General features: G+C 42.8%; 1 protein-coding gene across 1 annotated transcript in view; it reads left to right on the forward strand.

Annotated features, from left to right (window-relative positions):
* The first annotated feature begins 1,637 nt into the window (after positions 1-1,637).
* Positions 1,638-19,972, forward strand: part of LOC121138515 (sterile alpha motif domain-containing protein 9-like) — a 28,374-nt gene continuing 10,039 nt past the window's right edge. Inside the window, exons 1-2 of the mRNA XM_040741203.1 lie at positions 1,638-1,856; positions 11,102-11,177. The gene's annotated coding sequence lies outside the window, so the exon portion shown is untranslated. The remainder of the gene's footprint in view (positions 1,857-11,101; positions 11,178-19,972) is intronic.

Consider the following 19,972-nt stretch of genomic DNA (forward strand, 5'->3'; position numbering starts at 1 on the left):
ACCAACTGGCATTAAGGCTACTTTAAATGCCCTCCCCTGATAATGAGATTGATGACTACCTTATATGCCATCCTAGAAACCTCATCCAGTGACTGACAGAAGCAGGGACAGACACCTACAGCTAAAAGCGGAGCTGAACTCATGGAACCCAGTTGCAAGGAGGAGTGATGAGCAAAGGAATCAAGACCAGGATGGCAAAACCCACAGAGGTAGCTGACCTAAACAAGGGGGATCTCATGGACCCCAGACTGATGGCTGAGAGACCAGCATGGGACTGATCTAGACACCGCACTCCCCCCCAAAAAAACCTGATTGTCAGAGAAGAGGCCTCGGCAATTTATGAGACCTTGGAGAGTACATCAGTATTCATTCCTGGCATAGAAATGGACCCTGGGAGGCCATTCCACATGGAGGGATGCTCTTTCAGCCTGGACACATGGGGGAGGACCCAGGCCCTGCCAAGGATTATATGACAGACTCTGAAAATTCCTCTTGGAAGGCCTTACCCTCCCTAGGGAGCAGAAGGGAGATGAAGTGGGATGGGGGATTGGGAGGAATGAGGGGTTGGGGGAGGAGTTTGAGGGACAGGGAACTGAAAGTAACATGTATAAAAATTTAAATAAAAATAAATATAAAAAAATGGAACTGGAACTGATCTAGAGACTCTGTGTATGCCAGTGCAGAGCTTATGTTGTCTTTTCTCAGAAATAACAAACATTTCTTCATTAACAAGGTCCTTTGAATTCTCCAAGTGATACTTTTAGATGATTCAAGATATCAAAACAATCATTTAACATCTTTCAATCATATATATGTATATATGCCTATACACAATAAACACACATATACATATATCACAAACTTTTCTTGTACACTGCTTTTTGAATAGCTTATTTAGTATAAAGATTTATAAACACTAATGGCAAAAGCAAAGTGATCTAGTGAAGAATTGATATTGCTATAAAAATAGTTTACTTGAAATTAACACACATTAAGTGCTATAATCCATCTGTAACTTCTGAACACTTGTGTTTAAACTTGATTCCTGACGACTTACATTAATGGTATATTGCAGTGGAAACTTTGGAGGTAATTAAATTAGGATTATATGTCATCACGAGGGCACTTAACCCTTCACTGGGTGAGGAAGAAGGATCCAAGTGAGCAAGCCTGCTCCACCTCAGCCTGTGCTGTCCTGTCTACCTGGGGACATAGGGATCCCAGGCAGCAAGAAGTTTCTCCCCAGGTGCAGCTCCTTCACCTGGGTCTTCCTAGCCTCCAAAACCCATAAGGAATACAATTCCTTAGTTTATGCGTCACTAGTCAGCTGTTTTCAGTTACAGCAACAGAAGAAATGATAAAACAATACTAAATATCAGGAATAAACAAAGCTAATGTTCCCAGGCAATCGGTTGAACAGAATCACCCATAGTTTGCCTGTAGACATCAGGGCTCTCTGCCAGTCCTCAAAAATCTCAAGTCTCCGGACTTTACCCAAATAAACCAGAAGGTGGCACAGTTGCCACTAGAGAGAAGCCAAATACAAAAAAAAAAAAAAAAAAGGCATTCCAGGAAAAAGTCTTCTCACAGCTGAGAATCGAAAGTGCAATGGAGACAGTTTTTTTTTTTCACTTCCTTATTCCCTGCCAGCATCAGACACACCCTGGTGTTTCTCAGTCGGTTTGAGCTGGTATCAAGGTACAGGAGTGGCTAGTTAAGCTTTCATCAAGACTAAATGAAGTTGTTTTTCTCTGACATCTCAGGACGGAGAAAATACAGATACCAGACATTTTTTTTTCACAAAAACGGATAGTTTTTTCTTTTTTTTTCAAACATGGAAGCAATTTGAAAGCTGGGTGAGTACAAAATCTCTCCTATTATTGTTGTTATTGCTAGTGTCTATAGAAACCATTTATTGAACATGCAGAAATGTACTTTATGGTTAGAAAGTCTGAATATACTTCAACACAAAAGCAATACTATCCTGAGCCTAGGTCTTCTGGACTCTGTGGTGTTGTGAAAGGATCTGCTTTATACTAGCCATAGCATCCTATTCAAGATGCAGTTGACAGGTAGGGACACCTCTGTTAATATCCCCTGAAGGAAAGCAGCATCTTCAGGAAGTAAAAACTAAACATTTTAATGTTTGCGCCATTCAAAGGCACAGCCCACCCATCACTCTGAGGAACAGTCAGGTTAGAAGCAGAGTCCTTGACAGCCTCTGGGATATTAATGGGAAGTCAGGTCCGTCTGGGAGAGGCAGAAAGGGACTGACTGCCTGCTAGAGCTTCCTCTAGTAAGTTTGGAATCATGGCTGTTTATTTTCCCACTGAGAATCAGAGGCTCAGGTCTGATTCCCCCAAGTAACTGATGATGTCATTCAAGGGGAATGTGTTGCTGAGTGAAGACCTCCTTCAGAAAGGCTGACAAACACACAATCAGCCCTATAATTCATAAGTGTGTTTGCATGTTCAGTCATATAAATTCTGTTCCTTAATTTTATTGGGTGGGCTCAGAAGCAACCCTGGGGGACAGACACATCATTTTTTAACGTCTAAAGTAGCCTTCCTCCTGCTCTTTTTTCCTAAGGGATTTTATGTATGTGTGATCCTGCAGTACCTTTAAGGGTTCCTGCAATCCTTTTAGAAACACAGGACAGTCTAAAAAAATCATTAAAACGGTGAAGTACAGAAAAGTTTTATCCCCTCCAGTACATTCTGCAAGGGGCCTCTTCAGCAGATTTAAAGGATTGACTGAAGGAAGAACTATCAAGACTCTATGTAGAATTTAGAACGGTCATTCTCACCCCTTTGCAGGGCTCAAATGACCTTTTCACAGAGGTTGTCTAAGATCATCAGAAAACACAGATATTTACATCACTATTCATAACAGTAGAACAATTACAGTTGTGAAGTGGCAATGACAATAATTTTATGGTTGTGGGTCACCATAGCATGAGGAACTGTGTTAAAGGATCATAGCATCAGCGTGGTGGAGAACCACTGCTCTGGACTGTAGAAAATGAAGTGTGTTCAGTTGCATACACTAGGAGTGAGAACACTGACAATTCGCCCTTTACAATTTATCTGCTTACTTCCTCAACCGAATACTTCAGCCCAGCTCTCCATACCTCCAACCCTGATAGGAGGGCTCAGCCTTATATTCTAATATGTTTATGGCATGCAGGGCAGGTGCACATAAGTCACCTAACTCACGACTCCCCCATGTATTTTTACACTATTACACCCAGAGGGGTGGGGACCACATGTGTGTGGAAGGTTTTCACTGATAAAGTTAGGGAGACTCCAGTTGTCCTGATAAGATGTGGCACAAGAACCCTGGACTTGTACCGAGGAGCCTGGCATACCAGGCAGCTGAATGACCGTCATGTGCTCACTCTGTGTCTCGGTAGTGAGTAGGCAGCAGAGGTGGGCTGGACGGGGGAGCAAAAGCAGGTAATAGCTAAGGCTCAGAGCTGGACAGTTACACGGGAGTGTATGAGGCTGTGCTTATGTATGGGAGTAACTAGTGGTCAGTGAGAGCTGGTGTTAGACAGTTGCAAAACCAGTAACCACACTGTCATTTCCTGCCCCTTTCTCCGCGTCCACGAGTCAGATCCCTTGGACAGGAGGCAGCAGTGACAAACTGGAGATGGCAGCTCTTTGTCATTGACACAGCCCTTGTACCACGCCTGGGTCATTTCTATTGCGTCCAGAAGATTGTCATCCACGATGATGTAGACAAAAGATGTGGAAATTGATGCTCTTAAGATCTTTTTGCTTTATAATTTGTTAATCGAGCAGTATTAGAAAACTATGATGGTACAAGTGCTGGCAAGTTAGACCAGGCCAAGTTGGGCTACTGTGCACAGAGAGGGTCGTATATCCGATGCCTGGTGTCCTTTAGTACTGAAATGTTATGAAGGAATAGACAATAGTGTACCTATCTGTTGTACTATTCGTTTACTGGATTCATTTGTACTTAGGAAGTTTACCTTTGAAACAGGATACATAATGAATTGTGCATGTCTGTCAGGAAAGAAAAGGCAGAAAGAATGTTGCCTTAAAACAAGGCCAGTCAAGTGATACATTATTACAAGGCCCTCTAACACGGAAGGTGATGGCATTGAGCAGGCCTCTGGCAGAGAAAGCATGGTCATTTGCAGTATAACTTTAGGAACTTTGCTACTGAGCTGTTCTTATGGATGATGTGCACTAGCATTGAGATGTTATTGGGGGTGTATCAGCAAGTTTTTTGCTGCAGTCCCTTGCATGATGCAGGAGAATCCAACTTTTGGAAATTGTGACAGGTTGCCATACACAAAGTTCATATTTGAAAACCATGCCCTCCACCTACAAAATAAAGCACACACACACACACACACACACACACACACACATACACACACACACCGAGGCATACACCCACGTGCATGTGCATAATGTTTTAAGTAAGTTTATAACTATGGTTTGGATGATATTTATAACTGTCTTTGTGCAGCCAGAGAGCTATGGGTTAAATAAGCCTACAAGACATAAATACAACATTTTTCTGTCCGTTTTTAGAAATTTAAAGTGCAACAGAATACATAAAAGTGTCCTAATATGACTCAGCAGGGAAGGACAGCATTTGCTGTGTGTGCAAGTATGAGAAATTGAGTCAGAATCCTAAACTTGATTTTCAAAAGTCCAGGAGTAGTCACCTGCCTATAACCCAAGTACGCCGTGAGGGGAGACCGGGAGACTGTTGGTTGTAGAAGGTTTCTAGCGAAAGTCTGAATAAGAAAACCTCACTTTGAGGGAAAAAGTAGATTGTAATAGAGCAGGACTGTCGCGTCTGCTGCGCGGCCTGTGTCCGAGAACGTGCGGAGGGTGTCGGGGATTGACAACACAGAGACTTGTTCAACAGTGTAAAGAAACTTTAAGCAGGCCCCAAAAAGGTTCAAGAAAACTTCCCAAGAAAGGCTCCCACCAGAGAAGCTTCTGCTCTCTCCTCTACCCTGGCTGGTTCTGCTCTGACCCCAGAAACTGATCTGGCCATGGCAGAAGAGGCGGTTAGTCTTTGGACAAGGTCGAGCTCAGGGTGGTTTCTGCGGGCAGGCCTTTTCCAGGAACTTAATGCCCCCAGGCATTGTATTGTTTTTAGTAAATATTGTCTTACAGCTACCTACTCCCAGGCAGAAGGGGAAGTGGGTCTCTGCTCAAGGTCTGGTGTTCCCACAATTCACCCCTTTTTATTTTTAAATGAGGCACTCCTGGCTTAGGTCAAGTAGGGTCACCCTCCCTTTCCCGTCCTTGGGGGACCTTGAACCCCTGTCTTAGGCGGGAGGGGTCTTCCCCACAGGTGGCCCGTCATCAGAGCACCCCAACTTTAAATCATCTGTAACCAACCTTCATGGCTATCGGGATTGCCATGGGCTAGGCTAAGCAATACTTGGTTACAGATCTCTTGCCTCTGGAACAAGGCACGTTTGAGCTCGGCATAAAGCCAGAATGCCTACCGCCACTGCCACCATTTCCAGGACCCCCATTGACATAGCGCCTCTCCATCACCGTACCCATCACCAGATCTGGGCCATAACATTCTACCAGCCTTCGTCTGTTACAAGGGTAACCCACACGTGATTTACATTCTGTTACAAGGGTAACCCGCATGTGATTTACATTTACAATTTGATAAAGTTTACAATTGTTCCAAGATCTGCTCAGGAAAGCATTTAGAAAGTGCACTTGCACAGATACATTAGGTACAATCATTGATGTTACACATGTAGCATTATGAAAAATATGAACAATAGGCTTGTTGCACTATCCACAGAGCACCAATTTGTTCCTGTGGTGATGCAGTTTGTTGATTTAACGTCAGCTGATTATGCGACTTGAGTCAAAGTCTCCTTTTTGTCGCATTAGGACAAGTTGCATCTCTCTAGAAAAATACACTGGCCTAGTCGTGATTCCAGAAACAGGAACCATCAAGTCTGATATTTCAAGTGACCATGTCCTGTTCAATTACTTAAAAGAGGCTTTTGCCCCTCATCACAGTCCATACCAATGTCCAAGTGTTTTAAATGGGTCCTTTTTTTTCTGTTGGCTTCACAATGAAAACTCATGGGTCTGGAAGGTTGATGCAGCAGGTCTGTTGAGAAACTGGAAATCTCGAACCGACTGTTTTCTTTCTTTCTTGGGCTCTAGATTCGATGACAGCAAGGGTCAGGAACACTGATTTAGGAGATCTCACTCAAACTGGCTTAAGTAGACTCCCATGGTCTCAGGTCCAGTTTTTCTCTGCTCCATGCCGAAGCTTTTATTCTTTTCCTACAAGAGAACACAAACATGCCCTCGACCCCAAATTAGGGTCTTCTCCACTGTTTAGTGCATGGATGTCTCCATTTGACCTGAGCAATGGTTGTTCAAGTTTCATCATGCCAGAATCTGTCTGAAGCTCACTGGCATTCACATTATAAAATTTTTAAATGAGGAGTGTATTATTTGATGAGTCATGTGGGGGCTGGGGACATTATTCCCCCTTTTTTATTTTCTAAAAAAAATTTTCTTTTTTGAACTGTTGAAGCTGGACCATAACAGTAGAAGGATTTGTCTACCCTCCTTGGTTAACTATCTAGGTAAATTGGGATTACTACTTAGATTATTTGTAGATGCCCATTAAAAAGGACATATCCATTAAATATTTCCCAAAAACTTCTGAAAATCACTCAAAGATTGTAAACTATACTGTGTCCAAATAACTTTTGAAAATTATTTGAAGTCTGTGAGCAGTCTTTCCCAATCTAACCTGTAGAGCTCTCACTAGCTGACAAGGCCTCGTTTGCATCTTAAATTTTTCTGTTAAAACATTAACAGACTGGCTAGATGTTCCTTTTGACTATATTTAAAGCAATCTAGGTAGCTTCTTAACTATTTTTGAAGGGATTTAAGTATCCTTTTAATCATATAAGCAGTTCACACTCACGCATTCACAATCACATTTCATACATACCGGTGTGGCCACACCATACATTCAGAACATACATGCATCTTTCAGTCATCCTTTTTCCCTAGGTCATGATTAGTCTGTTGCAATGAAGCTTCCTTAATTGAAATCTATATAAAGGAACAACTCTAGCCAATCCTTGAACTAAAAGGGTTAAAAAGTCTTGTATGTTCTTTATCATTCCTCCATTTGAGCTACAGTCATGGGGTACAGCCGTACCTACTCCTTGTAACTGTAGATGCAAGGTGGAGAGGCCAAGCTTTTGGCCAAAAGTTTTTAGAGATGACTCACAAAATAGAACTTAAATGTAAACAAAAATTTCCATTCTATATACCTTTGTCTTTTTCTTTACTTAATACCAGTACCTCTTTACTGTTAAAAATTTTCTTTTCACCCATTTTTTTTTAAGTCAGGGTTTCTCTGTATTGTTTGAGGCTATCAGTCCAGCCTGGCCTCGAATTCACAGAGATCTGCCTGCCTCTGCCTCCCAAGTGCTGGGATTAAAGGCGTGTGCCACCACCGCCCAGCTTGTTACCATTTTTTTTTCTGTATTATTTGGAGGCTGTCTTGGAACTTGCTCTGTAAATCAGGCTGGCCTTGAACTCAAGAGATCTGCCTGCCTGTGTCTCCCGAGTACTGGGATTAAAGGCGTGTGCTGCCAACGCCCGGCTATTCACCCATTTTCAATCCAACTTTCAACCCAGGATGTTCCCTCATGCAAAAAGCCTTAAGATTTACACAATCCACCCTCCAATTGAGGGCCATCTCTCAGGGTCCCCTTACTTTCCTGACCTTTGTCAGGCGAAGGCCTGGAGATTTAATCCGGTACCCCTAGCTTGGTACCCCTTTTTAACACATCCACATAGCCTTACTGGCTAGCCTTTTAGATCTCTCAGTTCCCCTTTACTTTCCTGACCTCAGTGGATCAGGCGAAAGACTGGAGAATTTTTATTTTATTTCTTATTTTACCCTTTTTTTTTCATTTCTTTTTTTCTTTTTTTTTTTCTTTTCTTTTTTTTTTTTCTTTTTTCAGACTGGGTTTCTCTCTATCCTTTTGGAGGCTGTCCTGGAACTTGCTCTATAGACCAGGATGGCCTCATTCCTTCCTATCTCTGCCTCCCAGTGTTGGGATTAAAGGCGTATGCCACCAACACCCGGCTCTCTGAATATCATAGCAAACATCCTCCCAATCTGGGACATTTAAGCCTTCCCCAGTAATGAACCATGGGCTCCCTCGTTCAATCCATTTTAAAAAGCCTGCCATGGTTGTAGTCCCCTGTTCTTCAAGCAACTTTTTTACCTGATACTGTAATTTAAACTTCCAGGGACTATTTCCCATTGTTTCTTTTCCTATTTTCCTCCATCTGTCCCTGGCTGGCAAAAGGGACGACCCCGTCCACTTACCTCGCTCTCATGATCTCGATGGGACCTCCAATTGTCGCGTCTGCTGCGCGGCCTGTGTCCGAGAACGTGCGGAGGGTGTCGGGGATTGACAACACAGAGACTTGTTCAACAGTGTAAAGAAACTTTAAGCAGGCCCCAAAAAGGTTCAAGAAAACTTCCCAAGAAAGGCTCCCACCAGAGAAGCTTCTGCTCTCTCCTCTACCCTGGCTGGTTCTGCTCTGACCCCAGAAACTGATCTGGCCGTGGCAGAAGAGGCGGTTAGTCTTTGGACAAGGTCGAGCTCAGGGTGGTTTCTGCGGGCAGGCCTTTTCCAGGAACTTAATGCCCCCAGGCATTGTATTGTTTTTAGTAAACATTGTCTTACAGCTGCCTACTCCCAGGCAGAAGGGGAAGTGGGTCTCTGCTCAAGGTCTGGTGTTCCCACACAGGACTCCCATTGTCTTAAATCATACAAGTGCATGCATACACACACACATACACACACACACACACACACACACACACACACACACACAGGGATGCTCGCACACAAATTTAAAGCAAATAAGTAAAAAAAATTTAAATGCCATAATAAAAATCCATTATTTTTTAAGCTGACTAAAATTGTTAGTGAAACAATTATATGCTGGTGGTGTAGACTCCATTTATAAACTAGAAATTTAAATTCATGGCATAAGAGTCATCTTCACTGAAATCAGTTTGATTATTTAGAAGGCTTATTCCACTTCAAAGTCTTCAAGTGGGACATTAATCTTTCTATTCACTTCCATCCCCAAAAGAAAGCACATGTATGAGACATGTTTGTCTTTCTGTGTCTGGGTTTCCTCGCTCAAGGTGATTTTATTTAGTTCCATCCTTTTGCCTGCAAATTTCGAGAAGTCGTGGTTTTTTACACTCAATGGACCCATTATGTAAATGTACCACATTTTCTTTACCCTTTCTTCAGTTGCTGGGCATCTAGGTTGTTTCCAGGTTTTAGCTATTACAAATAATGCTGCTACAAACATGGTTGAGCAAATGTCTTTGTGGTATGAGTGTGTATCCTTTGGGTATATGCCCAAGGGTGGTACAGCTTGGTCATGAGGTAGATGGATTACCTATTTTCTGAGAAAGCATCATACCAATTTCCAAAAAAAGGAGAGAAAAGAAAACACACACACGCACACACACACACAGGCACGCACACGCTACAGGGTGGAGAGAAAGAACAAACATACCATGTGAGATAGCTTAGAAAATATGCTAAAAGCAAGTCTGCTGTCTGAAAAAACACACAAACGTGGATGAAATGTAGTATTCAGATTGGAAGCTGGCACCAAGCAGGTGTTTGCACTTTTGTCTGCTGAGTCTTATTAATGGTGAGGGTAGACACCTTTCTTCAGTTGGTGTTTGTTTCATGTGCTAGAACGCTAACCCCAGGTCTACCAATGAGCTACATCCACAGAGTAGATAACGTTGATATGAAGTTTCAGAGAAGTTAAGGAAAACAATACTCAGAATGAATTGTGAGTGGAATAGCATGTCAAAGCTAGTCCTGAAAGCTGATGTAGAAATACTAAAGCATTAGATATAATTTCAAGACTTGAATACCTAGACTTGAACTAGTCATCATCCTCGATTTTAGAGCACATGACTGTCTTGTTTCTCTGCAGCCTTCACTTTATTTTAGTCATCTGTTTACTCCATTGTGTATTTTAGAGGATTGGTGGCTTTTTAATTGCAGTGTGATTTATATGACAAGAGCTTCTCTCCATGACACAGTTCTGATGTTTCTCTATACCTTCATTTATGCAACTCCCCACATTCAGAGTACTTGTTCCCATTTAAGGAAGCACACCCTTAAGCAGAAATGACTGCCATAAATTAACTCTGTCTGTCCTTGAACTTCATGGAAAGGCATCCATACAATGTGTTCTCTGTGTCAGTGCCTTAGTTGCCTCCCTCTGGTATGTGTAAGAGTTATCTCTGTTGATAAAAGCATTCAAATCATTTTTCAGACTAACTGAAATAATTTGCATCCCCACCAGCACCTCTCAAAAGCTCCATTCACTCTCAGCTTTCACCAATAATTGGGCTTATGGGTTTTTAATGTCAGCTATTCTGTTTGACATGTGTTATTACATCCATGCAATTTAATTTTGAATGTCTGCAAAGGGTTAAGATTTTAGAACTGCTGTATATTCTGATCTATTGCATTCAGGCAGCTGTCAAAAGCCCACTGGTTAGTCATCCTCCAACTAGTCCTATCTTGTCCTACTCCAAACCAGAATCAGGAAATTTCCCTAGTTCACCTCTCTATTCCCAGAATTTTAGCTTGCTGCCGTCATGCCAGCTGTCATCGGCTACATAACTTCAAAAGTATACGCTTTCCTGTGGTGATATCTTGTTTGTACAACAAATAAAGCTTTCCTGAAGATCAGAGGGCAGAGCTAGCCACGAGTTAACCATAGAGGTCTGGAGGTCTGTACAGACAGGAAGGGAGATGACTAGGCGGAGAGAGGACTATAGGCAGGAGGAGACAGGAGCTTGCTCTCTTTTCAATCTGAGGATTTCATAGAGGTAAGAGCTCTAGTGATTGCTCTGCTCTGCTTCTCTGATCTTTCCACTTTCATTCCCTAATATCTGACTCTGGGGTTTTATTATTAAGACCTGTTAGAAATGGTGTTATACTTTCTTAGTTCTTTAGTCTTGTTTCTTGTCTCTACAGTGGGAGCATCAGTGACCTCTGTGATTTAGGACCCACACTGGGCAGTGGGACTCCTTTCCCTGATTCTCCAGTGTTGGTAAGTTACATATTTCATCTCACTTTTCAAAGTTTATCCACATAAAGTTGGTTGTAATATCCTCTGAGTCACTTAATTTTTGTTGTAGTATCCGGTGAGTTCTTCAATTTTCCACATGCCTGTCAATTTTATCACCTTTTATTCTTGAGTACCACTTTGGGGCTTTGCTAGGTACCTCCATTGTGATTGTGTTTTCCTCTTTTCTCTTTAAATTTATTCTTTTGAGTCTATTTTCTCCCCCCTCCTTCTTCCCTGTTTAAGTTTACTGTGTTGCACTTTAAACTCACCAAGTTATCAGTGATTCTTTTACTTTTATGAAAGCATTTAAGCTTGTAACTCCACAGACATTGTTGCTACTGTTTCTTTCAAGTTTATGTACTTAATATCTTCATTACTGTTTAATTATAAATGTTTTCTCTCTAATGCATGCCTTTCTAATTTTACATTGTTTTTAAATTCAACTTCATTTGCAATCACCAGCATCTATCTGCATGTAGTTTTAAGAAATAGTCATATAGTCTATATACTTTTTTATCAAGGTTCCTACTGGTAAAGTCTTTCAACAGTACAGTACAACATTGCATTGACATTTGTACATTCAAAACACAAGCACTGACACACAGACATCCCTCTTGTGGGTCTTTCTAGCTGTGCTCACTCCTCATACTCCATCTCTCCCTAACTCCAGTAGCTCCTAATCTGCTGTCCATTATTATGGCCTTGCCATTTCAAGAATACCTGTAAGTAGAAGTGTACAGATTGTGACATTTAGAAGTTGGCTTTTTCCCTCAGCAAAACTCTCTTGGGATTTATGATGGTTGTTGTGTGTTGTGGTTTGGATGTAAAATATCCCCTGAAGGCTCATGTGCTTGGTCCCGGTAATGTACAGAAATGCTGCATATTGAAAAGGGAGTGGATCATTCAGACTCTTACCTCACACATGGATTAATCCACTGATAGATTTGTGGTTTGATAGTTTTATTGGCAGGTGGTAGAAACTAAAGGAAGTGGCCTAGTTACAGGAAGACTGTTAGTAGAGGCATACCCTGAAGAGTTTGTTTAATCTACCAGACTCTCCCCTCTGCTTCCCTCTCCCTGTCTGCTTCCTGGCTGACGTGAGGTGAGCAGCTTTTCCCCACTGTGCCTTTCCTCCTTGGTATTTCTGACTCAACTATGCTTAACTTGACCATCTCCAATTCCATTCATTTTTGAGAATGACATAATTTTGCTTGTGACTGCATATTTTACTATCATATATAATATCAATATATATATAAAATATTTGTGGTAGTTTGAAAATATGTGGCCTCCATAAGCTCATAGGAAGTGGCATTATTGGTAAGTATGGCCTTGTTGGAAGAAGTGTGTCTCTGTGTCTGTCTCTCTGGGGGCAGGCTTTGATGGTTCTTATGCTCAAACTACATCCAGTGTTTTAGTTCACTTCCTGTTGCCTGTGGGTGAACATGAAGAACCCTCAGCTCCTTCTCCAGCACTGTGTCTGCCTGCATGCCACCATGTCATGCCATGGCAATAATGGAGTAAACCCCCGAATTGGAAAACTGAATATTTTCCTTTATAAGAATTGCCATGGTCATGGGTCTCTTCACATTAAAAGACACCCTTATTAAGACAGTATTTTTTATCCATTTGTGAGACATTGGATATCTCAGCTTATCTGTTAACCTTTCTGTTATGATTACTGCCACATTAAATGTGTGTATATAAGCCGGGCGGTGGTGGCGCACGCCTTTAATCCCAGCACTCGGGAGGCAGAGGCAGGCAGATCTCTGTGAGTTCGAGGCCAGGCTGGACCGACAGCCTCCAAAACAATACAGAGAAACCCTGTCTCGTAAAACCAAAAAAAAATGTGTGTATATAGAAATGTGTATTGTGTATTTAACTTTTATCCTTTTTATTTATTTATTTCCCCCATGGTTTTATTACACATTAAAATTTTCAGAAATGCAAGTCTTTACAAATTGGGGAAAAACCACAACTTTGTTGTTATATTTTTTTTCATAAATTTTCAAAATTTATTTTATATACCAACCACAGTTTCTCCTCCCTCCCCTCATCTTTTTCCATTTCCCTACCCTCTTTTCCTCCACTTCTCCTCCATATCCAGTCAGATGGGAATCAACAAAGCATAGCACATCAAACTGAGGAAGGACAGAGATCCCCCACCCACCCATACTTGCATCAAGACTGAACAAGGCATTCCATCATAGGGAATAGGCACCAAAGAGCCACTTCATGAATCACGAACAGCTCCTGGTCCCATTCATTCTTCTTTATTATGTGACAGACATAGAATATCTAAATCAAATGTTTTCACGTTTAGATAGGTCCTCTATAGTGAATAGGAGTGAGGAGAGTGAACGCACCCTCCTGAGGCCACCTGCCTTGGGTGATCAGGAAACACCATGGGTCTGCCCAGCACCCGAGTAGCTGGACACTAGTATGGTAAGAAAATATATAGTGGAGTGCGAGAGACAGAGAGACAGACAGAGGGAGACAGAGGAAAAACAGAGAGAGACAGAGACAGAGAAGGAGATACAGAGACAGAGAGAGAAAGATAGAGACAGAGGGAGACAGAGAGAGACAGAGACAGAGACAGACAGACACAGAGAGAGAGAGAGTCCTGTGGAGAGAGCAGATCTGAAGAGGAGAAAGTCATCATGAAGAAGAAGCGGATATGGGCAGCCAGTTTGCCACTCTGGGCCATGGTGATGACTTTCTGGACCTGTGCTGCTTCCCGGGGCCATGTCTGGGTCCATGGCCCTGCCCCATCTGTAGCCCATGTTGATGTTCATGGCTCCTGTTAACCACCAAAGGCAATACAGATTCCAAGGGTGTGGGCCACCACCTGAGCCCATGTTGGTGTCTGAGGGCCACCCTACTAACCAGTGATGCCAATCTGAGTAGCCTGTGGTGCCACCCAAGGCCATAGTGACATCCATGTCTGGGCTGCTGCCAAGGGCAATGTTGGGGCCCATGGTCCTACCACAGCCAGAATCTGTGTAGATATTCATGGCCTACATTACCCCTGTGCTGCCACCAGAGGCCACATGGACGCCTGGGTTTTAGACTGCCACCTGTGGCCATGTTTGGGTCCAAAAGACATGCTGTTGCCAGGATTATGCCAATCTGTGTGGCCTGTGCTGCCACCTGAAACCATACTGTAAACTGTGCCTGGGTTACTGCCAAAGCCCATCTTGGACCGACTGCAGGCAGGGTCTGTGCTGATGTATGTGGCTTCTCTTACCATTGAAGACCAAGTGGCTGCTTAGGATCTAAGATGCTGCTACCTGGGAAGCATCCAGGCCAATCAGCTATCGATAGCCCTGTCTGTCTGTGGTCCTGTTGCAGCTGGTCTCAGTCTTGATGTGCACCGCCCATGTTACCACAGGGCCCTAACCATGTGTTAGACCTTGTGTTGAGGTACAATGGCCATGCTGAGCTGGCCCCACCCCTCACTGTCCCAGGGAGAGCCTCCCCCCCTCAGTAGAGAGCTGATCCCACTCCTGACCATGGGTGTGGGAGAACTGGCTCAGCCCTCACATGAGAGGAGTGGTACCAGAGGCCTGCACTGACCAGTTTGGCTACCAACCAGGCACACATTCAGGGCTTTGAGTTGGCACTCCCCAATATCTATACCATCTGTGGCCCACTAGAGCTTGTGAAGTCACTGGTCCTGTAGAACCATAGCACAGAAACTCAATGACTCAGGGCAACAGCAGGCTATCTGGAAGGAGCTTCAGTGAAGGTCTAGGATTGATGGTGTACAAGAAGCCAGAAGACTTTTGTTTTTATATTGAGCTATACATTTTTCCACACTGCCCTCCTTTCTCCCCTCTCTCTCTTTCCACCCTACCCCCAACAAGCCACACTCCCAGTTTACTCAAGAGGTCTTGTTTTCATTCCCCTTCCTAGGCAGATCCATGTCTGTCTTCCTTAGGGTCCTCTTTGTTATCTAGGTTGTGACCAGTAGGATGGTTGTCCTTTGCTTTATGTCTAATAATCACTTATGAATGAGTACATATCATATTTGTCTTTCTGGATCTGGGTAACCTCACTCAGGATGAGAAACCAGAAGCCTTTAATGAGACCAATAACACATTACACAATGAAAATTTGCAGCGAAGCCTTTTGGACAAAAGTGTAGACTGCATGGTATTCAGCAGCTTCCAAGGCCACTGTGAGGAATGAAGAGGCCATGGAAAGTCAGGAAAGAAGAAGGAACAAAGGGGTTTTTGCTGCTCATGTTTGTATTTTTGTTTTTTTAATTTGTTTGGTTTGGGGTTTTTTGTTTTTCTTTTACAATTTGTCTGCTTAATTAATATCTTATTTGTGCTTTTTAGTTTGGGTTCTATTATTTCTTTTTAAGTTATCCCTTCGGGGGATGCTAAGAGGCTAAAGGGCAGACATGGAAGGACTGGGAGATGAGTGGCAATGGGGTGAAATTCCCAAAGAATCAATAAGACATTATCGTAACAGAATAAGAGTGAGGAGAGTAGACAGCCTTGTCTTGTTTTGTTTTCTTGTTCCCCATAGGTCTGCAGTTTGCATGGTTACTTTTATCACCACTGCAACCAACCTGACAAGGGAGGGGTTGGAGGGTATTTAACCTTAGTTCACAGTTTCATAGCAGAGAAAGCATGATGATGAGAATTTTCTGTATGACCCGCTCACATGTCAGCAGACCAGGATAAGAGGACCTTGGGGAGGCTGTCTATAACCTCTAGCTCCCCAACTATGGCCATATACCTGCCAGCTAGGCCCCATGCCCAGAACAGTCTACAACCTCCCAAAACAGTGCCACAAGCTAGGGCTCATATGCAAACACATAGAACTGTAGGAGACATTTCAGATTCAAATCATAACATCCCATCCCTGACCCCCATATGCTCATAGTCATCTCATAATGCAAATGTGTGCAAATCTCAGAAGTCCTCAGAACTTTATACTTCCAAAAATTTCAAAGGATCTAAGACTCTAGGCAATAATTTAGCTGTGAGTGCTATCAAATAGGGTCAGGGAGTTATATTCTTCAACATACAATAGGACAGAATAAATATTCCCAGCTCATAAAGAGGAATGGGAGCATATCAAGAAAAGAATAAGGATGGTTTGTAGCTGAGGGTGCAAAATGGTTGTAGAGAAGGTTTTATATACTGCTGAGAAGAATGTGTTTTCTCTGTCTGTGGGTAGAACTTTCTGTAGACACCAGTTGAACACAGTTGATCTAAAGTGTAATTTAGCTCTGAAGTTTATCATTTTAGAAGAGCTATCTAAATGTAAAAGTGGGCCGATGGGTCATGTTTGGTTTTGCTTTTTGTTCTCCTAAAATAGACCATGACAAAAATAAATTGGGGAAGAATGGGCTTCTTTGTCTTATACATCCCAATCATATAACCCCTCACTGAGGGAAGCCTAGAATCAAAGTCACAGACCATCATTTGGGGACACCAAGGCAGGAACTTAAGCAAGAGAGGAACCTGGAGCCATCAAGTGATGCAAACGCCACGGAAGAGCATTGCTTTCCGGCTTACTCCCCGCAACTTAGGCAGCCTATTTTGTACAACTTAGGCCATCCATCCAAGGGTGGTACCACCCACAGTGGGCTGGGCCTTCCCACATCAATCACTAATCACAAAAACACCCGACACACTTGCCTATAGGCCAGTCTGATGGAAACAGTTTTTCAGTTGCGGTTCCTTCTTCTCGCATGACCCTAACTTGTGTCAAGTTGACAAAAAAAATTAACCAGCACTTACTGTCTTGGGGTTTCTATTTCTCTGAAGAGACACCATGACCACAGCAACTCTTATAAAGGAAAACTTTTAGTTGAGGTGGTGGCCTGCAGTTTCAGAGCTTCAGTCCATTATCATCATGGCAGGGAGCATGGTGGCATGAATGCATATGTAGTACTAGAGGAGTAGCTCTTAGTCTACTTCTTTCAGGCAACAGGAAGTTGACTGAGATATTGGTATCCCGAGCTTAACAAACCTCAAAGCCCACTCCCACAGTGATACACTTCCTCCAACAAGGCCATACCCACTCCAAAAAAGACACACCTCCTTAACATTGCCACTCCCCAACCAATTATTTGCAAACCACCACATTCCACTCCCTGTTCCCATAAGCTTGTAATAGTATCTTAATGCAAAATTCGTTTAGTCCAACTTAAAAAGTCCCCATAGTCTATCACAGTCTCAATAATTTTTTAAAGTTTGAAATCTCATCTGAGAATTCTGTAGTCTCTGAACTGTAATCACCTATAAAAATTAAATCAAAACTGTAATCACCTGTAAAAATCAAAGTCAAAAAGCAGATCACATACTTCCAACATGTAATGGCACAGGATATACAATACCATTCCAAATCATAGGAAAGGGAGCATAAGTAACATTGAAAGCAAAAACCCTCTGGAGAAACTCCAAAAGCTGCATCTTTGTATCTGATGTCATAAAACTCTTCAGATCTCCAACTTAATTCAGTTTTGTTGACTGAAACACATTTCTTTCTCTTGGGTTTATTCTATTCCCTGTCAGCAGCTCTCCTTCAAAGGTATCCCATGGCTGTGGCATCTCTGACATCTTGGGTTCTCCAAGGCAATCAAGGCTTCAACTGCACAGCTTCCCACAGTGGCCTCTCTACTAGGCCTCCATTCAGGGACACCCTGACATATGCCAGGTCTTGGTGACTCACTTAGGCACAGAGGCAAATTCATAACCTGTGCCTTCTATCCTACTCTAAAGCCATAACCATGTGACTGAATCTGCCAAGTTCTGCTGCTTACTGAGGCTAAAACATGGTCCCTCATTCAATTACATTTTCACCAACTTTCTTTCCTTCACTGCCCAAGCTTGGTTATCCAAAAACTTGCTCTGTAGACCAGGCTGGCCTCAAACTCATAGATCTGTCAGCCTCTGCTTTCCCAGTGCTGGAATGAAAGGTGTGTCTCACTGCACCCAGCCCTAAACTTTTCTTTAGTTCCTTTTTACAAGTTGGAAATTTAGCTGGGTGGGATCTTGCCCTGAGGTCTCCACTCCATATATTTCATTATTCAATGTATTTATCTCCTTGAACCCTGGGCTCGCCTCCATTCCACTTTCTGGTGCTCCTTTTCTCCTCTAAACTTACACTTTGTATTTTACTCTGCTCATATTGCAACTTTTCATTATAAATATTTATAAGCATTGTGGCTCCAAAGGACACTGTAACGATAATCGACACAATTACTGAAAGTAAAACTAAGTATTTATTATAGAAATTACTCACAAGATACCAAACAAGTAACCCAGATGAGCCAAGTAGATTTCTCGCTGCCGAACCGGAAGCCGAACTCCGGGAAAAGAGACCGAGACTTCCTGTGTGCTGTCTTTTATGCCTTCCCCCGTAAGGCCCCCTAGCCATGCCCAAAAGTGGGCCTGGCTAGTGACGTAGTTCACCGCCTACGTACGTATACGTCTTTACGTCCAGCCGTATACGTCTTTAGTCCTGCCTAAAGTGGGTGTGGTTAGCGGTGTGGTAAACCGCCCTTTTATTACCTCATCTGTATGCGCCTCTAGTAAGTCACATGTTTAATGGCGGCATACAGACTTCCTCCTACAAAGCATGAATACCAGTAACTAGTAGATGAAGTCATACTAGGCTGTTTTAAGATTTCCCCTGTCCATGGAATTAATCTAAAAACTCTTCACTGTAGCCTCAGGAAGACTCTTTGGAAAAGGGTAAAAGGCAGCTTTTTTCTTCACCAAACTATCACAAGAATGATCTCCAGACCACACACTTGAAAGACCCCGAATTTATAGAAATAAAATATAAGCTTAAACAGGGAGGGCACCCCACTAGAGAACTTGGGAAGTGAACAAAGGACCCCATCCCAGGAACCGGCCATACCACAGAATGGAATGTATGGTTTAGCAACCTTAATTGCAGAAGGGCTGTAAATCCACAAAAGGCCAATTCCGGGCTGCCAACCATCTGTGAAGAACTGACCAGGGCGTCAGAGATGGGCAAACAAGACTAGTGGGAAACAAGGAGATAACACTATTTACTTAGGGAGAGATAATTAACTCATGCCAAGGTTTGAGGAATTTACAACATGTAGGTCAGGAAGACATCTACTTCCCTGGGTCGGGAGTTACGTACCCCCTACCCCCGTCACGAGATAGGGACCCCTCCCAAAAGCTTGTGGTTTTTGTCTTTAAAAGCTGATTGTAACTGAACCTCGGGGCCAATCGGTCTAAAAGCTGACCGAGAGGCCCATCTGCAGATGCCTAATTAAAGCCTCTTGCGTGTTGCATCAATTGGCGCATGGACTCTTGATTCTTGGGGTGACGAATCCAGCTTGGGGACCCCTCCTCAATTCGGGGTACCCCAACACACTAAAATTCTTCTCTGAAACCTCTAGAGTTAGCCTCCAACAGTTCAAATAACTCTTAGCACCTCTGCCTTCCATGCTCCTACTAGAATGACCCATTAAGGAGTGCTTAAAGCATCCCACTGCTTTCCTAACCCAAAGTACCAAAGACCAAATTCCCCCGAACAAAAGCATGGCCAGACCTATCACAGCAATACCCAATTCCTGGTACCAACTTCTGTCTTCATAAGACTTTCTATTGCTTTGAAGAGAAAATATAACCATGGAAACTCTTACAAAGAAAAACATTTGAGGATGCAGCTTACAGTTTCAGAGTTTCAGTCCATTATTATCATGGTGTGGAGCGTGGTGTCATATAGGCAGACATGGTGCTAGAGAAGTAGCTGAGAGTCTTACATCTTGCAGG

The sequence above is a fragment of the Mesocricetus auratus genome, unplaced genomic scaffold (assembly GCF_017639785.1).
Source record: "Mesocricetus auratus isolate SY011 unplaced genomic scaffold, BCM_Maur_2.0 contig_5326_pilon_obj, whole genome shotgun sequence".
NCBI classification, from domain to species: domain Eukaryota; kingdom Metazoa; phylum Chordata; class Mammalia; order Rodentia; family Cricetidae; genus Mesocricetus; species Mesocricetus auratus.